Source organism: Varroa destructor, unplaced genomic scaffold (assembly GCF_002443255.2).
Source record: "Varroa destructor unplaced genomic scaffold, Vdes_3.0 BEIS01000001.1, whole genome shotgun sequence".
NCBI classification, from domain to species: domain Eukaryota; kingdom Metazoa; phylum Arthropoda; class Arachnida; order Mesostigmata; family Varroidae; genus Varroa; species Varroa destructor.
This window is the reverse complement of record NW_019211454.1, coordinates 22,950,298-22,977,180: the sequence shown is the minus strand read 5'-3', so window position 1 is coordinate 22,977,180 and position 26,883 is coordinate 22,950,298. Positions and strand designations below refer to the sequence as shown.

At 40.5% G+C, this 26,883-nt stretch overlaps 1 long non-coding RNA gene across 1 annotated transcript; it reads left to right on the top strand.

The window, feature by feature from the left end:
* The first annotated feature begins 200 nt into the window (after positions 1–200).
* On the top strand, positions 201–14,617 carry LOC147758402 (uncharacterized). Its single transcript, XR_015330708.1, has 5 exons — positions 201–366; positions 1,273–1,395; positions 1,859–2,059; positions 13,392–13,969; positions 14,222–14,617. It is a non-coding gene; the product is annotated as an uncharacterized LOC147758402 (long non-coding RNA).
* Positions 14,618–26,883: the final 12,266 nt, after the last annotated feature.

Genomic DNA, 26,883 nt, shown 5'->3' with positions numbered 1-26,883 from the left:
AATTAGCAGAATTTCTCGACTCCATTTTGAGCAAGGGAAACTACGCTCGCATAAGCCACCCTTATCGTGACTTCGTCACCGTTTTATCAACCAAACAAAGACCCGCATGGGCATAGTTTAACGAAATCGGGCTTAGCCTAATCCCTCGTTATATTTAGGCGGAAACTAAGGGCCTTAGAACTAAACGGAACGATGCTACTCGTAACCTGCGCAGATGTTTGTAGCAGGCCAAATTATCACTGGTTTGCCTATAGATAAAAATTAGATAATTATCACTTGGAAAAAACAATAGCTTCTACCGATTTGTCATCAGGACACTGGCCACTCACATGCATGGCCGACGGTGATTTGCTACAAAAAACAATGGTAAGTCTTTGGCATACGTTTTTTAAGAATACTTCTGTCTGACTTTGAGTTTTACGAAATAGTAAAGACTGAACTTTTCTTTTTCTTTTTTACCACAGTAAGCTATTATATTTCCCAAGCTTATTTTCTTATTTATACCTAAGTTGCCATTTTACGAGCACATCTCCTCGGCTGTCTTGAACGGTAAAGCGACCAATCAAGCTTCGTCTCAGCTATGGCGAAGGTACTTCTTCTACTTCCGCGATGTCGTGCGATGACTTTTCATAGCTCTGTACCCATTTCCGTCGCTACCCGGCATTAAACCGTACAAATCTCCTATTAAACGATTATACCCTTCAGAGACGTTTTATAGACGTGAGATTTTATGCTACTGACCTTTTGCCTTCTCACGTACCTCCCCCCCCCCCCCCCCCCCCGAGCAATCCTAGAGAGGATTACATTTGGGGCGAAACAGTTCGAGTTGGGGCAGACCATTCGAATTGGCAACTGAAATATTTACCGTTGCGCAATATACTTTTATGCTACATAGTTCTACATTGCTAAAAATGATGTTGTATGCAGTAAAATTCCAGACATCCTGCGCGTAAAATGTGTGGCTCCAATAAAGTACGTCTAAAGACATCTGTGGTTAGCCATTGCTTTTATAAAAGCCAGTTGCCAATATCAAAACCTCAAGTCTGCATTACAATATGTAAAGTCAAATTGTGCCTAGGTCACTAGCGGCTAATGGCATAAGCATTAATTATTTTACTTTCGGTAGTTTTCCCGCATGGCGGCTGTGCTTACATGCTTTTCTTAGTACATAATCACATCATTAGGTAAAATGCAGTGGTATTAATTTTTGTTGATATGATTCTTTCGTATCTAGCTTTGTTGAGTTTAATCTATTTTCAACCTCTATTTCAGCTAAGGACTAGTACTTCTCCTCTCCGTTAAAAATCGACGTCGCCTAGATCTTCGCCTATCTCCTTGACGTGACGGACTCAGCCATGTCTCTAGCTTTATTACGCCGTACAGCAAGCGAACGACGTAAGAGTGTCTTTCTTTGTTTTGCCACTTACCATGTATAGACTTCGAAAGTAACTGCGCCCCGAAATAAGTGTAATTAAAAACTTTTCGAAGGGGCGACGTCCGTTCGAAGTAGGAAAAGTGTCTAAAAGACAAACGACTGGAATGAAAGGGAAGTGGAAAAAATACAAATATTGCTTGATTAGTCTTCCATTTCCACGAGCGCCGGTAGTCAGTCCCGCGGCCCGTATTCAGTTTACGCTTGGACTTGACAAGTTGTTCTTCCTCAGTATGTAGAGGTGAACATTTGCGTCTGCCTACAGGTGGAAGCTCTACTACAACTTGGAGTAAGTTCCTAACAGGTTTTGTATCCGGCATCGCTGTTAGACTTTCCATCAAATAAGGTTCGTACAACGTCACTGATGGCTGCAGAGCGGACAAGAACTAAGTGTAAAAAAAATGCGATTTGTATCTCATTGTACAGTGTGGCTATTGGTGACTATCCTAACATGGGTTGAGGCTACTGAAGGCTTCGGTGGCGTCAACAATAATCGAGGCAAGCTTCCTCATCGCACCCGAGGAACTACCTCCTTCACGCCCGCTAAACCCCGCTCCCTTCCAACGTGGCTGCTGATGAGCTGGGTGGAGTCAGTCCGATGCGCCTAACAAAACTTCGGTCATTACGGTAATGCTTGCTGCGATAGAAATTATTCGATATAGCCAGAGTCGCTAGCAGAATAGACGGAAGCAGTCTCGTGCGTACCTAGTACGGAGCTACAGAAAAGTCGTATCAATTACTAGCAGATCAACCTCCCTTCCCTTCGCTCATGGCATTAAGATGCGGTAAACCCCAAAAATAGATCGAGTGAAAAGACACCGATGGACTCAGGGCGGTAACAACAACAACGATAATCATGCACACACGCGAATTCATTCATGTCTAGACGGAGAGGTATAAATGCATTCGCGGGGGGAAAACAATGAACAATGAACGAGAAGGGGGTAACTGATGAAATGAGGCGTCAGTGGTGATGATGGCGATAATAGAAATAGCAATAGCCGGAAAAGAAAAAGCCCAATTCTGTAACTGTTGCCAAGCTTCTTGTCTTGTCGCTTACTCCCAAAAAATGGCGTTTCTTTGCTTTTGTCCTACTCACTGCCCCAGACAAACTGTACCTAGCTGACTGCTATGCACCGATATACCTGTCTGTTGTACAGTGAACGTATGAGTAGGCCAGCAGCGTCGGCACTCGGCTGCAGATCCGATCCGACCCGGCATTAAGAATCATCATCATCACCTTTTCTCGTTCGCGCGGTAACTTCTTCGTCTGTTTCCAGTGGATCTAGGTTCAGAAAGATCCGCAAGAAGAGATATCTAAGGACAGTGAGAAAAGGTTGTAGGTTATTGGCTTCGGTAGCCTTCGTTACACAGTCCGTCGTGCCGCCTGTCATGGCATTCGTGCACGACCGCTACTAGCACTCTTATGTGACAGCTAGCGCGAGTGGCCACAAGGCACAGTCAGTTATCGGCTTCTATATATCTCCTAGCGTTATTGTTGTTATAGATTAGTATCGGTACGTTAGAGGTCAGTGGCGCCGAAGAGCTGCTGTTTCAGTTGGTCACAGACAATGAAGCATGGGTTTAGCAAACAATGAATCGTTTAAATGGGTTTTTAGTTGTAGTTAGAAGAAAGACATTGGACCAGCAAGTCATATTATAGAACGATCGTAAGGGTCTCTTCTGACACAGAAAGCACCAACACGGCAGTTAAAGAGGCCAGAGGAGAAACGTAAATAGAATTGATCGCAGAAGGTCAAATAGTTCTTGCTTTAGTAACGAAGGCAGATCGCGCTTAAAAGTGCTGCAGTGTACTGGATGTAATAACGTGGATTTTGTTATTGAAAGAGTTACTCGGAATTCTTCTTGAAGGCAAAAGAATCAATTAACCTAATAGATCAGCAGGAGATTCAAAGAGATGGCTGATAATAGCTTTGATTAGTCAGAGGTAGCATTGGAAAAGTCTTATGGTCTTTGTTGTTCCATACGAAGCTAGCAGTGCATAGGCAATACAATGTTTGTATTTCAAATGTTTCCTCCATTCTCTATTTACCCACTCGTTATTTACTTCTATATATATATAGCCTTGGCTCCAGTCTTTTCGAAACGTGTTGAGAAAACGCGTTTTCGTTTTCTCGTTATTTTGTATTTTGTTAAAGTCAAAAACACTGCTAAAGCAGCCCGCAGCACATCCTGGAATATTCGGGACGTATTCCATTCATGCAAAAAGTTGCGAATTTCAAGAAGCTGCGGGATACACTTCGCCCCAGTCAGCCATTTTACGCCGATCAGAGCGGGCCTTGGACTATGCGTACACCATCCTCTTTTCTTACGACGAACAGGCGACCCGGAAATTAACAGACAAGATTAACTGTAGTTAGTTATGTGCTCTTTTTCGAGCACCTTAAATCGATAGTATCTACTAGATAGGTAGGGGCTCCACTAAATAAACTAAACAAAAAGCGTAGCCAAACACAGCTACAGATTAACTACGAATGAATAGAAACGGTGAAGCAGAGAAAAGAATGGGTCCCAAAAACATCCCTCAATCTAGATTAAGGTCATACCGGCATCCTAAAACGACAATCATTTGCGCTTAATGGGATTGAAACAGCCTTAAACATTAGGAAATGCTTAGTGAAACAATATAGTAAACAGAAATCTGTGTTTGACCGAGTTGTTTCTGGTGACCGAGGCTGTTTAGTATAAGGCAAGATCACCCTTCTTCTGTCGACGATAAACGCACATGGCAAAGGTCACTAGAGCCACTCTGCAAAAGTTTGAGTAGGTAATTCTCTTGCTTCCCACCATATACTCCAAAGCTCGGACCGACGGATGACCACTTTTTTCGATTGTTAGCTAATGGAAATCGTAGGACAGCACATAGAGGACAATGAACGAAGGTTTAAGAAACTACTTTTTTTACAAAACAAGAAAAAAAAAGTTCCAACACCACACTTGAAAATGTTTGGTGAGATAGATCAAATAAATGAATTTATTGCGAGGTCGCCGAAAGTGACGATGGTTACACAGTAAAGTGATTTACTGCTAAAGTTCGAATTAAGCACTACGTTTCTACGTAGGTGAAAATTCTCCATTCTTCATATAACAACCAACATGGAGATTTGAATACCCATAAATCTAACATTTGACATTATTTTCTACCTTGCCGTTCCCTGTGAATATAGTACAAACGCAGCACTCCTTTTGTCTAGTCTATTGTTACTTGGAATCCTTATAGAGTATTATTATTTGAGTAACTATCAGTGTTTGTGTGTGTGTGTGTGACCAAATATCACTGGGACGAACTGTGGGAACACGAGCAGCATGACTAGAGGATAATATAAGAAGGTCTCGTGTCAGGATCTGTATCAATTACACAGACCGTGTGTGTACCCCTGTTTAAGCGGGTGTATGTCAGTACATATATACACATACATGCGCATTCTATATGTCTATGTGCATTTGTCTAGTATTCGTACGTTCCTTTCCGTTGGTGTTATCTTCCTTTGTGGATCTATGGCGGTCGGTCTAGGGCTATCTGTCCTCCTTTCCTTTCTCATCATCTACTTCCCCAATAGATGACCCCATCGGCGACTACTAAGAAACAGGCGGCTACGAAAAGTTTCTTCACTTATATCGAAAACCCTTTTTGCATATCATAGTGTACTTGGGTTCGTTCGAAGCCTGTAAAGGAATTCTCCTAGACTAGATAAATAGCAATACCAATTACTATTATTATTATCACTTCCTTCGTTTTCTGTCTATTGAGTACCGCCAGCGTCTGCCAATTTCTAACTCAGGAGGCGTGGGAGTAAATAAATAAATAAATAAACGCAAGCACGTGCCACACTACCAGCATGAGTCTATAGAGTTAGTTGGGGGGGGGGGGGGGGGGGGCGAGCGCTCTGTCGTAAGCCTGCGTGGCCGTGAGGGTAACGTATAGGCGTTGTGTGTGATTAGAGGCGGCTGCATTCAGAAGTGAGCGATGATTAATGCAGCAAATTAAATGATCTCACCTCATAGAGAAGCAATACTTAAGAAAGACAGTTAAATATTTCGACGAGTTCTACGTCTACGATCGTCGTTAGAAGTCATCATCATTACTTCAATGAGTCGGCCCCGAATACAGGCATTGTGTGTACTTCCGATATCTAATGCAGCGCACCTCGTGTGAATCCCTGAAGTTCAAAAACTTCAAGTTATCATCGAGTTGTCACGAGTTTACGTTTAAATAGGAATATCAATGTAAAATCCATCACTACCGAAAGTTAATGAATGCTGCTAAGAAGGAGGACAGATTTTTTAGCACATCATCTATAATGAGACCTTCATGTGTGATTGCGAACTGAGCCGTTTCTCCTATATTACACCATAATACAACAACTGATACAATATTTGCTGCAAAAAAAATATGTTTCAAGACTTTATTGGGGCATAAAGTAGACGAGTGTAGATGTATCCGTCTGTGCACTCAGGCCTTTTCGATATTGTACCTTTTTTGGAATAATAACATCGAACGAGCGCTCTTATATGTAAATGTAGTAAGGCCTTTTCTCGGAGCACGATTTGTATAGCATCACTTACTCTCATTATAACGTAATAGCTTGCTCCTCAAATCTCATTACAATAAAGGATTACTACCCTAGTAACCTATTGGACTAGACCGGCGTATTGACGCATCGAAACACTTACGCACCTATGGGCTGGGAAGTAAGTCAAGTATATTTCACGCTACTATTTATCCAAATCTTATGCATTCGTTTAGTAACGAATGCTATAGGTGTACGTCTATGTGTGGGTAGGAGGAATACGTGCGTACGTTTCATAATATATATATCGTCTGTCCGTTAGACCTAGGCTCGAACTAGTCCTTTTAGGGTTACAGTTAACCATGGTAGATTGCTATGGGAAAAAAGATATGCGATGGGATTATAGATTTCTCAACGAAAAACTTGATCACACAAAAAAAGATAGATCCACAAGAAAAGCAATTTTTCATCGTACTCTTCTTCCTATATCGTACGTTGCTAATCCCTCTTTTTCTTAAAATTTGTCAATATAAGTGGAAAATTCCAACTAGATCCTGCTTGAGCTGTCTGAAGTGAGTGGCACCAATTACAGAATACATAGCGTGCTGTACCAACGGTCTACCGACATGTAAAGCGTGATTAATTTTTCTAGGATTCGAGTGAAGCACTGGTTTCGCATTAGCAGAATAAGCCAATTCCTAAACAGAGTTCTTGCAAATATACGAATGTGATCGTAGGACCATTCTTGGTGTGTCTTAGTTCGCTGAGCATATCGGATTTGATATGAGTTGAAGATCAATGCCATTAGATGAATCTCTAACAATTGGAGAAGTTTCCATTATGCCCCTCTAAGTCATTGCTTCAGTAGTATATCCGAAACGGTAAATGCCCCTTTATGCATTATTCAATGTATATATTTCATTTAATGCTTGATTAGTAATTAAAAATCATTGTTTGAAGCGTGATAATGGAAGCCTTGTAATACATTATTTTTGATGGTGCGCCTTGAAGCAGGCTTTTGTTTTCGTTGGATCTAGTAAGTCACAATAGGCCATGCTGCCTTCTCTTCACGTTAGCCGATCTTTATATTTTCGAGATCATATCCCTAAAAATATAGGACAGCTGGATTTTAGTATCCATCTAACGTTTAGAAAAAACACCGAAGGGGTAATTTGACTATGAACGCTCGAAGCGTCCCGCTAAGCAGACTGATATGCGTCACGCCGTCCGGACGAGGATACGATATCATGTGTGATTCAGTTATACCAATCAGCTAATGAGAATTATATGACATTTATGACGCTCAAAAAAATGTCGTATTATACTTCGTTAATTCCACTCTGAGGTTTCGCTTTTCTATCGAAATATCACATTAGATTTGAAGTGTTGCTACATCTGGCATCTTATACATTACGCAGATGTAACAGGGTCTCATTATTGGATTCGGATCTATTTGTATGCTTTGTACGAATACTGGCGCTTTAAGCATAGACTCAATCAAACCCTACCGAAATGCATTTCGAAAAGATTGTCAGTGCTTACCATCTAAACGAGCCATGCATCTACCAGCAGTCCGCGATAAAGTAAATGAATTCCCCACGAGGGGTTCGACGGGGGGTACTAGCTAGTTCAGGCCGATTCACTTGCCGTGTCGTGTTTACGAACCTATTTCCTGAAGCATTCCACCAGGTTTGAGCTGATTCCGACAGCGCATTAGCCCCTCAGAGTATTGGGGAATACATACAGTCCCACATTACCGTAATTACCAGTCAGTGATTTCGAGCGAAACGATGCTTCCGTGTGTCTTTCTAATTCGACGGAATCAAACGCAGATGAAAGCTAGCTTTACATTGGGTCAGTAGACAGTAATGATACTCAACTTTGCCAATTGTTATTTTCAAATCATCTAAGGTAAATCCAGCTAACTTCCTTCGGCTGTTTAGATGGCGTCAACAACAACAAACAACAGGGAAAGAACGTATGTGCAATAGGTAAAGTTAAATCTTTGGCAAGTTTTGCCTGCCACACACACACACACACACACACACACACACACACACACACACACACACACACACACACACACACACACACACACACACACACACACACACACACACACACACACACACACACACACACACACACACACACACACACACACACACACCACACACACACACACACACACACACACACACACACACACACACACACACACACACACGACGACACACACACACACACACACACACACACACACACACACACACACACACACACACACACACACACACACACACACACACACACACACACACACACACACACACACACACACACACACACACACACACACACACACACACACACACACACACACACACACACACACACACACACACACACACCACACACACACACACACACACACACACACAGATACACACACACACACGATTCTGTGCTAACGAACTGATATGATTTATCTATAAGTAAATATGTTTTAACTTATAAATTAGATCATGACGACTACTCACTCGAAAGTCTAGATCCGAAAGTACGCCGACGGTTTCAAGGTTTTCATTTGAGCAAGAATAATATTATAGACTACGTGCAAAAAATTTAATTAGAAAAAACAAACCTAATTTTGAGATATTTGAGTTAGTATACTGATTTGAGTGGACTGCTATAGTAGTTGGTCGAACAGTGGGTATAAATCCATCTCCCATTTGATCCACAGTATAATTGTATTTTGGAAACCTAATGATAAACTCCATGGATTGTAAATCCAGCTGGTATATGGCCGCGGTTTTCATTAATGAATCTCCGAGCATCAAGGGTCATCGCTGTCGACTTGAATACATAATGATTAATTAAACATTTCCATACACCAAAGAAGCGAGAGGCATTTTGATTAACAAAAAAAATGCTTCGTTCGACCAACGTGATGTTTTTGTGTTGTCTTGGTGATGGCTCCGGCAGTTAGTGGAGTGTGTGAATCCTGGCATCTATGCAAAAATCATTTTTACCAAAATTGTCCTCACAAAAAGAAAGTGTCTATGTAGTACGGAGACATAATAAGGAGTATACCGACAATTCCAGTCAAGGGACACATATTCGGAGATAATAGGGCTGCGAAGCCGTAAGCTCCTCTCCATACGCCTTCTTTATTAGTGCTGAAATCCAACGAAACATCAAAAATCGGAAATCGAGAGCCAACCAAAGGAAAATTTTTTGTTTTTCAATGAATACTGTGTTTGGCTACATTTGTCCCATTCGCAGAATGATCGCCATAGCATATGTAAGTGATAACTGTTCTCAAAAACAAATAACAATTTGATGTTTTTCGTTACGCCTGTTTCTCTAACTTACTTGTTAGGAAAACCTAAAGGTTACTTTGCGACAGTTGCTTGCATGCTAGCTTACAAATCTATAAACTACAGGAGACACTATTTGCTAAATATCTGAATAGGAAAGTTAAGTTTTACTGCTTGCTATTGAAAAACTAGGAAATAATTGGCTGGTTTTAGAGCCTATTGGAAGCTGTGTAGAAATGATCGCAGCGTGCTTGGCTTGCAAACATTTGTTAAAATCTCTACCTACTGCTAAAAAGTTCTTTCCTATGTTCATATAACTTAAAATTAGTACGATTGTCAAGCTGGGAAAAAAACTAACTTCAAGTGCCTTTTTTTTAAAATGATTTAATTAGTGCTGATAAGCAGTAGAAATCTGAGTACAACTGCGCAAGGCCTATCTGTGACCAGACGTCCCTGTGCTGCATCGACTATATGCATTAATTTGTAGAACCACTCCAACGTTTAAAAAAACTATGAAGTAACTGATGGAAAGTAGCGAAACACATCATGGATAGTTTACCAACGCATGTTTGCAACAATTCCTAAATAGGCACTTTCAATGACAAACAATCTAAATAGCTTCGTCTATATTATTTGTCTAGCTGGTTGTGGCAAAGAGTTCCATCACTCTTTTTCTTTATCCCTGACTGCGTGAGTCTGATTCGGCCTTTGATCCAAGATTAGATCTCAATTAGCTCGACCCAGTAAACGCATTTCATCTTCTAGGCTCTCCTATAAACAACGGATGAGTTCTGGCTGCAGACGACCTGCAAAAACGGATTGTATCCAGTTAGAACATCTAACCGTTCCTGATCTCCTCGGAATCTTCCCTTTTCACATCGGGATCTATCCTTCTCGGCGTTGTCACGATGTTGCTTCAAGATGCTTTGCTACCGGGCGCTGAAATGAAAAACTCTCGTTATCTCGATTGGACAAAGCAATTTCAACATCGTCTGACGCGTGCAACTTCTCTCACGTGTCTGCGTATACTGAACGGCATCTCTTCCGCTGAAAAGCCACAGTGGCAAGCCAATCGGTCCACATTAAAAGAAGATATTTCTAAAAAGCTGCTGCGCCAGCAAATAGAAAGTCCTTATTGTCTTCATTAACCTTCGATTTTTCGCAATGGCACACACGATAGAAAAACAGCTGTCAGATCGCAATTAAAGTAAACCACCATTGACTCTATGCCGCTGTAGGTTTATCTGAACGATGGACGAAAAGCAGGCAAAGAGGAAAATACCTGAAAAGATCTTATTCACCTACATGAGGCATCGGGAAAAGCGGCCGTCCATTTTTTGGCAGTCCCTAATCCATGATCAAACACTTAAGAAATATTCGAAGGGAGGGGCCACGAGATGATAAAGTGCTCGATTCCGCTCTTTCGAGCAACGCTAAAAGGACACACAGAATGTAGCGATGGTTCGCAATCCTCTGCCCATCGCCATACACCGATCTCTCTCGTCGCTCAAGTGGATGGCGGCCGTAGTGCTGTTGGCGCTACTGCCTTAAAGTGAGCGATAATGATGGCAGCGCCGCCGCTGCTGGTGGAATACATAAACGTGCTGTGTGCGAGTACACATTTAACATTGCAGTGGGCGTTACTGGGGCGTCAGAGGGAGGGGGCGGCAATGTACCCATAAGGACATTTTTATTCCCACACACATAGACACGTAAACGCAAACCCCCATGCATACATGTATCGTGAATATATGAGGCCATAACTGCTAGGACATGCTAGAAAGATTCGGGCCCGCATGAGTTATCCGCGAAATCAAACTAGTCTCAACCAGAAGACCAGTGAAATAACTACAAGGATATATTTTAAAGGTAAGCTTTCCCCCGATGATCAAGTCTCTTCCAGGGTATTTAGATCAACTCCAATGATTTACGCTACAATTATCCTTAATGAGTTACGACAAACATCTGGGCGATGTCAATATTTAATCAAGGAGCTTAGATTTGAACGCATGTATGTAGATCTGTCATCTTCCATTGCATGTTCCACTTCAGCGAATGATAATCCTCTTTCGTCCCTTCCATTTTGACGCGTTAGTTCTCGAGTCCTTTCACTCACGGGATGAATAGAGAAAGTGCCGGGAACCAGTTGAACGCTGCTATCGACGGTGCCTGAACAGACATAACGGAGGCTCAAGCTCGTGAAGGCCTGACAGACAGAGCTGGGAACGACGACAGCCACTTCACGATATCCATTCATTCAGGAAGCCAGGCAAACAGGCGGTTAAGACACTTAGGGCTACGAGGTGCTATCAGAGTGTTGGCGAGTGGACCTTACTTCTCTTATTTAGCCGTTATACAAGTATATTACTACATTACATTCACTGTGGTACTTCCAGGTCCTTACGACAATGAGAACAGATGCAACTCTCACTCACATATGATGACTAACGCTTACGAGACAATTTGCCTTGGGGTATTGCATTATCGTCAATTACCATACTGAAAATGATGCGTGTAGGTGCCTGCTGCAGGAAACACGGGTTGGCAAAACGTTATAAAAGAGCCGAAGATTTTATATTTGGACAGTCAAAGACGTCATCTGACTTGATTTTATTTATCAAAACACTTACTCTTTGGATACCTAGGCTTTCATCGTAGCGTGTTGGACCTGACGCAAGGCATGTACGTGTAGCCGGCCGCTCTTATCGAATAGATGAACTAATGGCGAATTCCAGTTATAAATATAGAACATATGCACTAACTGACATCAATACCACTTTATTATCCGCATTTATAACGAACTAAATTCATCACGGTTTGTCTCTTGGTTCTAAATGTGGTACTTAGGTATGGTCGGACGAGCGATGGCGATATATTCGAATATGTATAAATGTAGGTCCGGTTCGAATCGATTCTGGTCGGAAAATTCGGCCACATTCGTTATGACCCCGTACTGAAATGAACGCGCGTTGACACTTAATTTTATGTACGAAGTTTCGTTTCGACGAGACACATGAAGCTAGAAAATTGAACCAATAACAAATCGTATGTTTTTGCTAATAAATATTGCACAAGAGTAATAGCCAAAGTTAGCTTATTCGTGCATGGGACTAAACAAATATTGTTATACTTGAAGGAAGTAGAAAATTGAAGGATCGATGGGTTGAGCCCATGGGCTACCTATTTATAGCTTGGTCTGGCACTTGCTAAGGAGGAGGCCAGAAGCTCACATCGACGGGAAATCCTTCCCGGTATTATACCAGACAGAGGCAGGGGCAAACGCGGTGGATGTCCATATCTCGTTGTTGTTGTTGCTTCTATTGCGGATAAGACTCTCCGCTTACGCATCAAAAGCTAAAGCTATGAACTACTGTGGAGGTAGGCTTAGGCTTGTTATGTCAGCACTTGAATTAAGAGTTTAATCATTATTATCAACTCAGCCCCTAGGCGATATAGAAACAATTGTGTGCTTTATGGGCGGTGGTCCCCCAACCGCACCGTTGAAGGGCGATGCTATATTCTTCGGATAGGGAACACGTGGTACCTTTGGTTATTGTTAGCGTTCTACGACCTCGGGCAACAAACGCAAATGGTCATATTGAAATATCCTCTTTCGCCTCAGTGGTTTCGTAGCGTCCACATAGATATGTATATGAGGTGATTGGTCTAAATCCAGAATTTCTTTTACGGCTTGTTCCTAAGTTTGTATCGAAACGAAGAGATAACTAAACAACATCTGCTATTTTTGGAGGTTATGTTTATTCGATATAGCAAACACCCATTGCGATTGCAGTCTTACCCCAAGAGCTAGCTCACTTATTAATTGTTTTCAAAATATTTCCTTGAAAATCTGCAAAAAGTGTGTGTCGCTCGCATACGCTACATAAAAAGAATTAAATTTGGGCTAATAGCAAGCCAGAAGGCCGAAAAATGAGTAGGCTTAAAATAACCATAAAGTAGAAAAAATTAGTTGTTAGATTTTATCTAGAAGGAATGGAAAATTTCAGTATACCAAAAATGGCTTCGTAAGCGATTGCGATTAAATCTAAACTGTAATAAAACTTGTTTTTTGGTTCGTTCCATGAAAATCTTCCTCATGTTCTTCAGAAGCAGCATGAAGATTGGCAGTAACATAGATCCTAAATGTCGAAAAAGATGAATTTCCCAGTTTATTGACGCTTTGCCCAACGTAAACAGATTAGATAACAGTTAATTTTCGCCAAACGACACGTTGTTTTCTATTATGTTAAGTTCGTTGGAGAAAGAGCTGGCTTTCCATTGTTCCCGAGCCTCGATGCTTCAAGCATCACCATTAGCTGTTCTATCAGTCAGCCAGCCAGCTCCCAGTGCGAAACGAGGTCTATGTCAGGCCCGAACCTAAATCCTAAACGTGTCCCTAAGATTAGCCACCAAATATGCTGCCCACTAAACTATCACGGGAAGCCCGCCGGATGAACGTATGCCTACTATAATAAACAGCCGACCAAGGTTTAACCATGTTTAGAAGGAACATCCTGTATCTATATATATGAAGGAACATATAATCTAAAAAGTATAGGAATAGCCAATGCATCAATAGGAAGGCTATCACTTCCTAAAATGTCGACGTCAAAGGCATTGGCTTTGAGCCAAGAGACTCTGTGGAAAAGCAATGAACGGGAACGCGTAATCTTTGCAAAATGCTCGTAAGTATTTGGTTTACGCAGACGTTTTTATTCGTCATTCTGAGTATTGTTCTTATAGATCATCTATTATCCCGTACAGGGCAACATAACACATCTGTTTAGTGCTACAACATATATACGCTGCTTTAAGGTCGGGGTGTTTATTACACATTAGCATGTGAAATGTTTAACATTTCCATGGAAGGATCCACTGGGGAGATTTTGTTGTCCGCATTTAACAACTGACAAGTGATCGTTTTTTTGACCTTCAAGGAAAACAAGGACAAAATGACATACATTATCGGACGCCATGCATGACACGGTTTGTCCCAAGGGAAATCAACAGACACTGAGGACGAACGTCGGAGGCGTGTATCACCTGTTGTTTAAATCATCACTTTTTATCGGCCACTTTGACAATACTATTTCTGATATTGCCCAGTGACACACCAGCAAATACCTACGTTCTTCTTCTTTTTACTTCTACATACAATGGATCGTCCACGCATTAACTCCTAAGGACTCCCCCTTCTAAGAACTCCTCCTTCATCAGTCTGAACAATTTGGCCGAACTGTCTAATTCGTTAGTCTGCTAAATCCAATGTCAAATCGCTTAGGTGTCACTTAGGGTTATCATGCCCATATCTTGATCATGTAGCTTATTCTTCTAGCGTTGACACAACCTCTATCAGCCTGTTTTTGGCTAATAGGTGGGTCAATCACTGCGGTGCAAACGTACGCGTCCTGCGCCCGTTTTACTGTTTGTAGGTATTTCTTTTTGCGTATTAGGAAAATAAACAGTTAATTTTATGCATTATTACAGTGTTACTGTTTCTAGTAATTCGCTAATAACGTTATATATAGGTAACCTCGGTTGGGTTCGTGTTTTACTATGGGAGTAAATGGCGGACGTAAAACGTATGGTTCATTCCATATCGAGTTAAAAAATTCGCAAAAATCCGTTCGCCTTGTAAACCTGTACATAGGTCTGACGAACCTAGATGTCAATACCGTACGATAGAGGCCAGAGAGAGCAACAACTACAAGACGGACTATCGTTGAGTACATCGTTGCCAAATTTAGTATCGACAGCTTAGTAATATGGTATACACAGAGAAATATTATTCAGCATTATATATACAGAAAATAAAAAGCACAGTAAACTTTGCAGCTATAATCATACCAGAATGCGTTTTTTGTTTACACTTAACGAAAATCGGAAACATCAGTAAAATATTGGCAATATTTTCTAACAGTTATTCAGAGACACCCCCTTTTTTGTATGACACGTCTATACATATTGATAGTACGACCTTGGACGACTTCAAACTGAAGTCTCCCAGTAACAGGTGATTAGACATATCGGCCAAGCTGGAGCGTCGGACAGCGCTGGGTATTGGAGTAATTGTCCCCTTCGTCAAGAGTAAAATTAATTTGAAGGCAGGAAATCGCCTGCCTTAAATAACTTGGCGCCTTCTCCACGCTTCACCTCATGCATCTTTCAGCTGCCTGAAACTGTGACTCGTACATCCTTCCATAACTACTAAATAAATAACGGTGCGTAAAAGGTATATAATAAAAGTAAAAGAATATGCTTAAATAACTAATTTTAAGCGCAAACATTACAAAAGTACGTGTTACTAAAAGCTGACTATCAGAAAACGTAATTTCTTCTGAATTGTCTTTGTTTGGGATGTTCCAAAGAGGTGGCGTCGTCGTCGTCGTCGTCGTCGTCGTCGTCGGCGTCGGCGTCGGCGTCGGCGTCGGCGTTACCATTCTTGCAGAAACTCGGATCCTAACAACGCAGGCCGCAAATCGTATTGTAGTTCTTTTTATTGGATCTTTCAATAAGAATATCCTATGTTGACTGCTCCTGTTTTGCTGGTTCAAATGTTTTAAAGCAGCCCACCAGTGGATCTGTCAGCGGATCACGGACATTGTGCCGCGTAATGATAACTCTATCGGGAAAGTGTGGGTTCTGTCTCCTTTCATACATTCCAATCATACCTCAGTTACTCTTTGTCGTTACGGAAAACGGGATCGGGTCAGACATCGTTCCTAGCCTTTCTATGATTACAAACAATAGGAGTATGAGACGACAATGGTAACTGCACTAACTGAACTAGATCGTCTGATTGATCCTTGGCTGTACCACTATCGACGATATACATACTTAAAGCCTTAGTCTGTACATTTTTTTTTAGAGAACCTCATATATCCCTAAAGAGTCCATCGAATTTTAAGAAGATAGATCACGACATCATTCCACTCACTAGGTTTGAAGATTGGTACATCTAAGAATAAAGTAGAACAATTGCAGTAGGTCCTAGACATGCTCATCCTTACAATAGTGCTGCGCTTCTGTCTTTTAATGAATCGAACACAATCTAAAAACATGTATTATTATTATTATTATTTAATGTACGTTGAAGCTGAAGCGTATAATTACCATAGTTAGAGGTACGCCGGAATCAATACGCGAGCCAAATAGAACTTGCGTAATTAGGCATGAGGTAGCAATTATTTCTAATTTTTTTTTTATACGTATTATATTCTGCCGCCAAACTTACACGTTCAACGAAGAGGTCCGCCAACGTGAAACGAACGCTGAAAATACGTTTCTCATGCAAAATTATCTTATAATTCAGGATGAATTGGACTCTTCAGCTGAACACATATGGGCGTCAATGTAACTACTACTTAATCGCATACTCGAGATGGGCGAAGTTCCGATCTACATTGGCATTTAACATGATTAGTAAAAAAAATTATTCCGGGCCGAATATTGGGACAAATCTGCGTTAACCTTCTCATACCTCAGACAAGCAGCTGAATAAATAAGTTAGTCATCCAAACGACAAAAGGTTAATTGAAAATCAGTAACTCATACTTGCTAAAAAAGGTCTCTAAGATTAGAGTTAGCTATATTGCGTTTCATTTTTCTCTCCTATTGACCTCGAACCGAGCGGTTCCTGATGCCTTCACTCAACGAACGAGGACACCTTGTTGTGGCAGCTTAACCTTACTTACTTCGCTACGTATGTATCTGCTTATGCGAAGCATGCACAAAATCATGTTGAAAATACGTGAACATTTTACGGAAGACAAAGACGCATTACCTGACTGATCCGTTTAACTTCTGTCCTTGAGCGACTTCAACTCGACGTATCGAGTAGGACAACACAAACTAGCATTGCGCCGAAGTATCCAAATGGAAGGCACTGCGTCTAAATGCCAATATCTAGTTACAGTGTGGTGGCAAAAATGATTTTCCCGGCTCTATTGACACATGCATAGTAATGAAGCGTTTTCATAGAACTAAATTGAAGGTTGTTGACCTGTTGTTTTTATTCGGTACGAAACACAGGAAGAGGAACACGCAGTTCTGATCAATTCTATACAATATCGTTTGGTATTTTATTACCTTTGAAACCTGATTTTTTTCGTACGTTCAATTCCTCTCACGATATGAGCTTCTTTGTATAAGATCGTCGTGGATAAAGATCAAATCATAACAGAGACAACGTAAATTATTTATACTCTTAAATCTGCACATGAGATATTTTGAGCAAATTATTATTTAGAACAGATAATTCGGAACGCCAAAATAACAGCGAGTACATATTATCCCTCTAATAACTGAACCAAATTGCGAAAGGAGTACATCAAGCGAATCTCTCACTAAAATCATTATATATAATTGATATAAAGCCAAATCATTTCAATTTCTATAGCTGAATTGTTTTTTTTTTCTATTTAATAAGGTATGATTACGTAAGAGTTTACATAGGGCTAAAAATCTTTCATAGCATTGTACATCGGGTCAGATAGCCAAGCTGAAATCTGGCTCATCTTGGAAAGATCACTGCGGTCACATACACTCATGAGTGTTAAACACTAGCTATATTGTCCTGTATCTCGAGTGTGGGTTCATGAAACTGCTAAAACTGAGAAGAAATTCGATGTACTACAAAATAGTTGTCCTGTAAAAGGAACTTTAGGAAACGTCGCTGCCATTAGGGATTGCGGAGAAAACTCGACCGTTTAGATCATTATTTCATACGTTTTGGCTTACCGGAATATTCTAATTAAGATTACGCTTCACCGTTAACTAGCGGGATACTTCTTCGACAGCACAAAGGCAGGCAACACAAAAAGTGGCACATTTTAGTCAACTACAGAGTCGAAATATGAAATGATTTTGTACAATTCCACGTTTTTCATTATCTAGCCAGGATCTCTTGAGGCATATTTACCGATGGTAAGCTTCACGAAGAGCTAAAATCTCTGAGATATTTAACAAAGATGCTCCAGAGTTTTCTGCGTTTCTGGCCCCCCCCATCCCGTCCCAAATATCAGTTCTTTATCTTGCTTCCTGACTGAACTGACAGGCAGACGGGCGCAATGCCTAGAAATGATGCAACCTGCACGGACAGCTAGATGTAAGTTCAGTCTTTTTTCAAAAGCAACAACACAAACATGCCTAGTTACCCGGTCCACTAATATAGGATCCCATCCTCACGACAAGATATTATACTGTTTAATGGCTCTCAACTTGATCTTAGCAGTTAACCGAGCTAATTTAATAAAGACTAGGTGTAGTAGTTTATGCATGAAGATGTCCCTGATAATGGAAAGTCTTGTTCTGTTTTTTGCAAAAATTCTATTTTTCACAACAGAACAGGAATCAGCGGCTCTTAGCTTTACAGCTAAACACTGATATCCTAATAGTATAGCGTAACCGATTACGTCGGTCGTTTCCTCTTTTGTTTTCAATTCTACTACTTCATTGTTATTCAGTGCGTCGTCATAAGTGACCCGCATATAAACAAGCATATGTTTTCTTCCAGTTGTAAAGTTGTATAACTTCTTATATATATACACATATCGATTTCGATTAAGCAATATTGTATGCAGGGCTGAATGTGGGAGTTTTCGTGTGAAATTAGTAATCAAGGATAGCCATATATGATTTGTTTAACGTACACAGATAATACTTAATCGGTAGGACCCCGATTGCTTCTTTTGATGCTCGCAATAAAAATAACGTCCACCATACACAGCCCAGTCATTTGGTCCGGTTGTCACTCTAGAGCTTATTACTATATGAACATAATTGTCACGCAAAAACAAAATGCGATGTACTTTTACGTTGGATACCACGTTACTCACCTTCCGCTCGTACACCCTCCTATTCTAACATTGAGCTCAAGCTGCTTGCCCCATCTTACCCCAGCCATTCCAAATTTCGACAATCTCTGTCCAATAAGCTCTCTCTCCTCGCCCCCCTCGCGCTACGATTGTAGTTGACACCTCCCACCGCTTCTTTTTTTCTATGCAACTATTTCCAATTGAACTAACTGGATGATTGTCTGCTCTGTAACTGACGATCGGACCAAGCAGTTCAAATTGCACGAGAAATAAAGATGACCAAAATAAAGTGGGTAGGACAATAATTAGCGAAATACTGGCAAAGGCAACGGTGCATAGTAAATCGCAGGGGCTTTAGAGAAACAAGGGCTGTTGCCACAAGCGTAGAATATAATTGTTAATTGTTTCAAAAGTTTAGTCAGTTCGCAGGACTACAGCTAAGTTCTATTTGGACACCATAGTCAGGTAGGCCCTTCGAACAGTGTAAAAACACTATAGGATAAAGCAAATTTAAATCAACAAAATTACTGAACGTTAAAATGTTGTTTAGTAAGTCGCTGGGGGGTAAGGAAGGAGATGTGGCGTACGGCCAAGTTCAGCGTTATCATTAACTCTTCATTGAAATCCATTTCACACAACTGCTGCATCTGTCCATTGTAGTAAGCTGATAGAGTTACAGATGGACAACCGGCTAAAAAATTGATACTGTTACGTGTCTGATAGCAGGGACATGCCCGTTATCCGAGGTCTTGAAATGGGTCACAGGATGAGTTCGAGTTACCGAATTTCGACCTCTATAGTCATTAATATAATCAGCTATGCCTGCTCACATATAACCCACGCGTACGGTGTTGTCCTCTAATTCTGATGTTAGCGAAAAAGCTCTGTTGCAACGAGTTACTAACATTGTGCAATTGCCGAAGCAGGAATCGGTAGAACTGTACGCAGTAATTCTATTGTAACAGAAACATCTCGAGGAGACAATAAATCAGATTAGGCAATAATGATACCGTTGGCTGGGCCCAGACAGGTGATATATATATATATATATATATATACACTAGAACCCAGGTATTGATATGAGTATCATGTCTTGCCGCTTTACTTTCGATAAACGCGTCCTCTTTGGTTGCTCAGTGTCCGGTGTTATATGTTTAATTTCCGAGACAAGGTTTATAGCTAAATCTGTTTCCGAGCCCGGGATGCCATTGCACTTAGACATAGCACCAGCTGTGCTGACATTAATCCGGAGTCCTTGATCCTATTTTTGAAAATGAACAAAACGTCTGGCCAAACCGCTCACTTGAAACTGAAGGGGCCCGGTTCGAGTTATCGTGAAATCTATGAATATTAGCAAAATCGATTTTCGGTCGCACTCGATGAGAATTGGGGTGGATCAATTTATCGTCTGGTAGGTGACCTTTCGTTAGGTGATGTGTGACCTAGAAGATATGCATCTTAGGGATCCTGTTAAGTGTCCATAATTAGTAGGTAGTTATATCTTTGCTGAAACCCGAATCCGACGCCGAAATATTATATGTGAAAATGTAACGCATTTATGTTCGTTTCCAGATAATAAACAATATCTTGTCTGCGTTTACCTTTAGCCTGATAGTAGATAAGATAGCTCGTTTTTCCAGAAGGCTGGCCCATGACATGAGGCGAAGTGACTCTACACACGGCTTAGAACCCAGACCATCTCTCCTGTTCTCAAGTTAGAATATATAGTACCTGTATTATTATAACCCTTTTACAATCGCTTTAGTAGCTTGCTGATTTGATCAGGCATCTGTTTTACTTATTGATTTTTAGGAAAATCGATTAGATCCATCGGGATGGCAGGACGGCAATAGGGCAATCTTCACATAAGGCATGTACAAATCAATGCCCTCCCGTGTCTGTATATTACTGATGACATTCAATATTATTACCTCTGCTAGAAGAGGTTTATTTTCAAATGCTTCTTGCTTATCCAGTGAATACAAGTTCGATCTGCGATGTCGATTTCTTATACCGGCTTATGTCTTAATATCGAAACTTGTTCGATACACGCAGCTGTTCGTAGTAGCCACTTACAACCAATTTGTCGTATGATTGTTGCCACGCTTAAGCTAAATCAGCTTGTTTATAGACAGCTGCCAACCGCCCAGCACGGATCGTACCGGGAATCATTTGAGGTAAGCTGGTAGTGACACTTCCCCTACCATGTCTAGAAGAAGGTAAACGAAGCTCGCGGTCGTATTGTTACCTGCTTTTGCCATCAGGTCGCCCATTACATATGAGATGTGTAGCAGTAAATCGTGTGTCGAAATGAGATGAATGGCCAAAGCTAATTTTACTGAAGAACGTCAGCATGTTATACGTAAAAATGAACACCAAAGAACGCTTCCTTCCGTTCTACGTTACACAGTTATCTACCTCTGATTTTTTCTACACGTATCTTACATGCTTATCATGACAACGTATCCTATACTGTACCGTCGTTTTTATGTGCTGTCTTAGTGTGGTCTTTATTCGTAGTTATCTGTTCGTTTGCAATGACGCCGTAGTCGGCGGTCTGACCACCGTGATAGATGTCATTGGATCAGGGTGCAGTAGCAACCGCAGAACGCACATGTTGGAAGGGAGCGTCGATTCCGCCTTTGACAATGATATTATGGCGACTTTGAATAAATAGCGTTGTTTATTTTAGATCTTCGTGATCTTCCTCCTTGACGAAAAGTGTGAGAAGCTCAAGATTTTATCAATCAATATGCAAAAACGGCATGGACAGTCGACTTTTACGCGCTCGCTTCATCAAAACTGCGTAATTCTCTACGTTACAAATGCGTCTATCATCGTAAATACGAATAAGTGCCGCTTATATCGTAGCAGGGCTTTATAGAAGCTATTACTCTGTCACCACTGAAACGACGGATGTCCATTTTAAAAGGGAAAGAAATACGAACAGACTGACCAATTTACTATATTATAGGATAATATATCTCAAACGCTCTGTACTTAACTAGCTTGTCTAAAGTTCCTCAACGCAACTCGTAACTGAATTATTGTAGGTGACTAAAATACGTCCTTTTTTTGTGGGCAAGAATTGTAGGTTGTAGGTTTGGTACCTACTTCAAAATGCCTCTACAGTATTAAAAAGTTTCATCATTTTCAGGGGACAGCAGCTAATTAAAGTACTTAAAATTAAACATCTAATAATATATGAATTCACATACTAAGGTTCCACCGGTCGCGGGGAAACTCGATAACACCCCCTATCGCCCCTATCGATCGATTACGTGTATCGATCCAGCTATATTTACTAGTCGTTTTATATGCCGCTGGCCATAACTTTGCTTTTCGGAGCTATATAGCTCTATATAACATTCTATATTAACATTTAGACCTACGCTTGCTTTGACGGAAGATTTCAATAGATGAAACAGATTAGAACTGTGGCATTTATTTGTCATTTGTACGCCAAGTCGGGACCGGCATAAATTCGAAAAATAATATACATATATATATATGTGTGTGTTCTATAATAATTCCAAGCGGTATTAGCATAATTTACAAAAACTCAACCAATTCCTTGGGCTGTGTAAAAAAGACGCCGTTTTTTACACAATTATTATTAAATAAAAACTATACGAATCAATGATTACTGAATGACGATACTCAAAATACCTAAAATGAATAGATCCTAGATATTATTTGAAAACGTTCAACAAATTCTGTCGTTTTTTGTTAGAATACTACCTATACGATGTCAGCAAATCAAAGGCGTAAGACGTTTACAAATCGGACAAAAAATTGGCCTTATATTCATAGTATATAGCGTAGCCATATATTCAACTAAGCCTATTTGTAAGGGGCATAATTTGTTAGAACAATTTAGTAAGGCATAGTTTTGAACTAGCCTAAAAGTTCTCGTTTGTGTGTTTCTAAGATTTGTCACTGGAGCAAAGCTGCATCGTGGGATCATTATTTTGCAGTGGGCTGGGCGCACTAGTAATGGCGCTACCATACCTACCAGCATTTCGTTAAGCGGAACAACGTTGACGTCTATTAAATTTGTCGTATTTATTTCTCTTCACACATATCGACTCTTCGACACATCGCTTGATAGCACTTATGCTCAGATGAAGCTGGTTGGCCATTTATGACGAAAACAATCGAATTTTGACAAAACAAGACTAGAAGGAAGGAAGAAGGATTATTCTATTCCATAGACGGGCTAGCGCTGGGCGCTGCGCCAAAACTAAGAGCAACCCAATAGCGGTCAGGTCGATAAACGTATTTTGGGTGTCATAAACACTATTTCGACGTTTTTTCAGGACAACTATTTAATTCAGTGACGGCAGGCGTAGTCTATTATAGTATTATGTATGAACAGCACCGCTATTCCGCTATACCGATGTTGCGATATCTTTTCTGTTAAACCTCATTAATAGCGTACACTCGTCTTCAAATGAACGTCTCGTTAAATGATACGTTCCACCATTTTTAGATGAAGACGTACTTATTTACGTATAATACAATAGACTGTAAGTTAAATACGTAGTAATACTTTCAATTTATTCAACTAGCGATTTAGATAGCTTGAGAAAAAAAAACGAGCCGAGATGTTAATAATTGTTCAAAGATGTAGTTCTGTGCGTCCTAATAAACTCTAAGGACGATCAAAAGAAACGACTCCGAACTTTCTTAACAGGCCTTTTGAAAAAGCGTTCGACAGGTTAGAGCCTAGGAACAACAGTTCGCAACCTTGAAGGAACCTGCCAAATAATTTTAGTAAAACACTTGCACCAACTATGTTCTTATAGAACTTTTAGTGAGACCCCTTTGGTGCCGTTTGGTGCGTATGAAAATCGCACAGTTTAGTGAAAACGTATCAAATGGCGATATCGATGCAATACTGATACTACTGTGCCACTGTAAAACGCTCTTCTATGGTTTCTCGTACATTAAAAAAATAGTAAAAACATAAACGAACAGACATTTAAGGAAAAAAATCGCTTGATAGTAGATAAAGGCGCGCGAGAAGTTAGACAACGAACAGCCAGAGCTACGAAATAGTGTCACAGAGGTAAAATGGGGGTCTCACCAAACGCAAAACAGTTTATTGGAAGTGATTTTTATTTTTGAATAGAAATACAATGTTGAACAAATGACAAAATGGTCATATAAAATAGGCTTAACTCCACTGAATAGACATCGTATGTAATATCCCAGTTCTGTTATTTATACACAGTCTCCAATTCCATTATGTGATACTGTTTTAAACTATTAGGTTGTTGTAACACGCTGGGCAATTTCTCATACTGTTCGACGAACCAGAACTTAATGGACTTTCGGACAATCGTTAACCTACTTCTACTCCATTCGTTATATAGGCGGCCAAAACTAAAGGTCTTCGAAAGGCCAACGAAAGCATACGACACGAAATAACTGAAATCAGATACCCAAAAATTTCCACGACCTTTCATACGTGTAGCTTATGTGTGGAAACTTGTTAAAAGAAAAATGTTTGGGTATTGCGACAGGAATCGATTGTGTACTTCCAAAGGGTGCTACATCTATCATACAGAGCGTTTAATTCAAGGCACTAATCCAGCTAGATACCATCTTTTCCGCCACCTACAATTTTCAAATGATCTGGAGATGGACCGTTAGCAGGACCGTTAAATACGCTGTTTTCGTTTAGGATAACTGAGTTGTGAACTATATGGAACCTATTAGACTTACAGCCTTGGCTCCCAATGAAGAGAATAATTATTTATGATACCCGGACAGGTAATCTAACGAGTAAACGCACTGAACGCTAATTATATCTGTCAGCTTATATTGTTATTACTACCAAATACTCTGCTTTTCGTTATTGGGCCATCTTAGCCTTTCGTATAACTCCAAGCAACGGTTTCTTGAAATGATGACCTTCAATAACTGTTAACATGCGCCTCCACTTAAGTAATCGAAGCTAATGTTTCTTAAAGGAAAATATATACATATACTTTCAGGCGTAATATCCCCATTTAGCTATGCATGTGCAACTATATGCATGTGCATACACAGATAAGCGTATCTATATTACAAAACCTGTGTTAAATATGGACCCCACCTAGCGATTATATTACACATTGCGATTTGGCTATTGCGGTCCGCGCAATCTGCAAAGCTCGTTTTCCTCTTCCAGATACCAGTGAATACACACACGCCATGCGTCATTGCTAGTTACCTAAGCTGATCCGTAGATGAGCCATGTTGGGTTGGATGCATTTCTGAACTGCTAGCATTTGCCTATACCATATAAACAGTACGCAGCTTAGCCAATGGTTCAAAGAGGGAAATGTAAAGAATGAAAAAAAAGGACTAGGATATCAGATGTCAACATTCGGCTGCTGCCCCCTTCTTTTCTCCCCCATCAGCCTCGACGACCACGATGGCCCGTCTGTCCCTTACCCTGTTCAACTAACCTTTTCAGCTGCGACCTGCGATCATCGGAAAGATCAACTTCTTTTAGCATCGAAATAAATAAGAGCTGGAACGTTTAGATGTCCCAAAACGTAGTGAACGAATGCGAGGCAAGTGACTAGTTGGGTGCATTTCTGATTGATACGCTTATGTACCTATGCTCACAAGCATACAGAATAGGTACAACTCGAAGGGCCGCGTCGTACAAAAGGAAACAGGAGAAAATAGCGACTGATATGAGGAAAGCTTTATATATTTATCCCTACGCTAGGCATCGTTTTAATTGTTATCCGAGTATTTTGGTGTGCGACTTATAGAAGTGTTCCAACTGCCTTGTTGAAATGTTATCATTCAGGTTAGAAGAAATTGCATCCCATCGGCCTTCAAAGTGTCGCGATAGGACTGATAGAGGCCTCGAAGAACGAAGGCCGAGGATCAGACACGAGAATGCACGAAGTGGCGTAAATATGTCTAGAGCGAAATAATTGTTCAGCAACAGAAAAATATAATTCTGTATGTTAATCTTAGCTATTGAAAGAAATTGGTATTTAATGTACGAGGGTAAAATATATATATACAAGCTCAATCAAATCTGCATCGTAAATGCAGTACCTGAAAAACGAATTATGATAATCGCGATGGGCGTAACTGAACCGGGTAACGCAAATGAGATCCCTCACATATATATATACATATATGTTTTTAAATAGAAGCGCATGCTTATCTAAATCTATTTAGATACCTCTGTGGGTGTACGAGTTTTAGGTCTGAACGGTTATAAACTATCTGCTATGGAACTTACTTCGATAGATCGATACTTCTATCTAGAAAAAAACCCACCTTCAAGCCCACTGAACATTGTTGCAACCAATTAAAATGGGAGCAAGCAGAGGGGCTTGTTAGCTAACAGTCGTATCGTTCGAAGTTTACTTGTATCCGAGTCATCAGCATCTTGCTTGGTCTCTGGGTATAAATCCTTTAATTCAAGAGCTCCACCGGTCTTCATTTTATTCTACTTGAAGGAGCAGCTGCTTTCATTCTAGTCGCCAACTCTCATTGTCTTTCTTCTCTTAGGAGCTTTTCAGAAAAGATCTACGATGGAGATGAGTGCGTATCCTTCCGTCCACAACTTTTTGACCAAGATCTGCGCTCGAAAAGCATTAAAGGATATTTCTGTTTGCCGAATTTCTGAAGTAGGCACAGTTTCTATTATAAAAACGCTCATTCAGTTCCGTTCTGTATGCTTTAGGCTTTCCCACGGTGCAAACGCGTAAAGTCGAAACATTTCAAAGTAACTTACTTTTGACACGTCAATCAAGTTGCTGTAC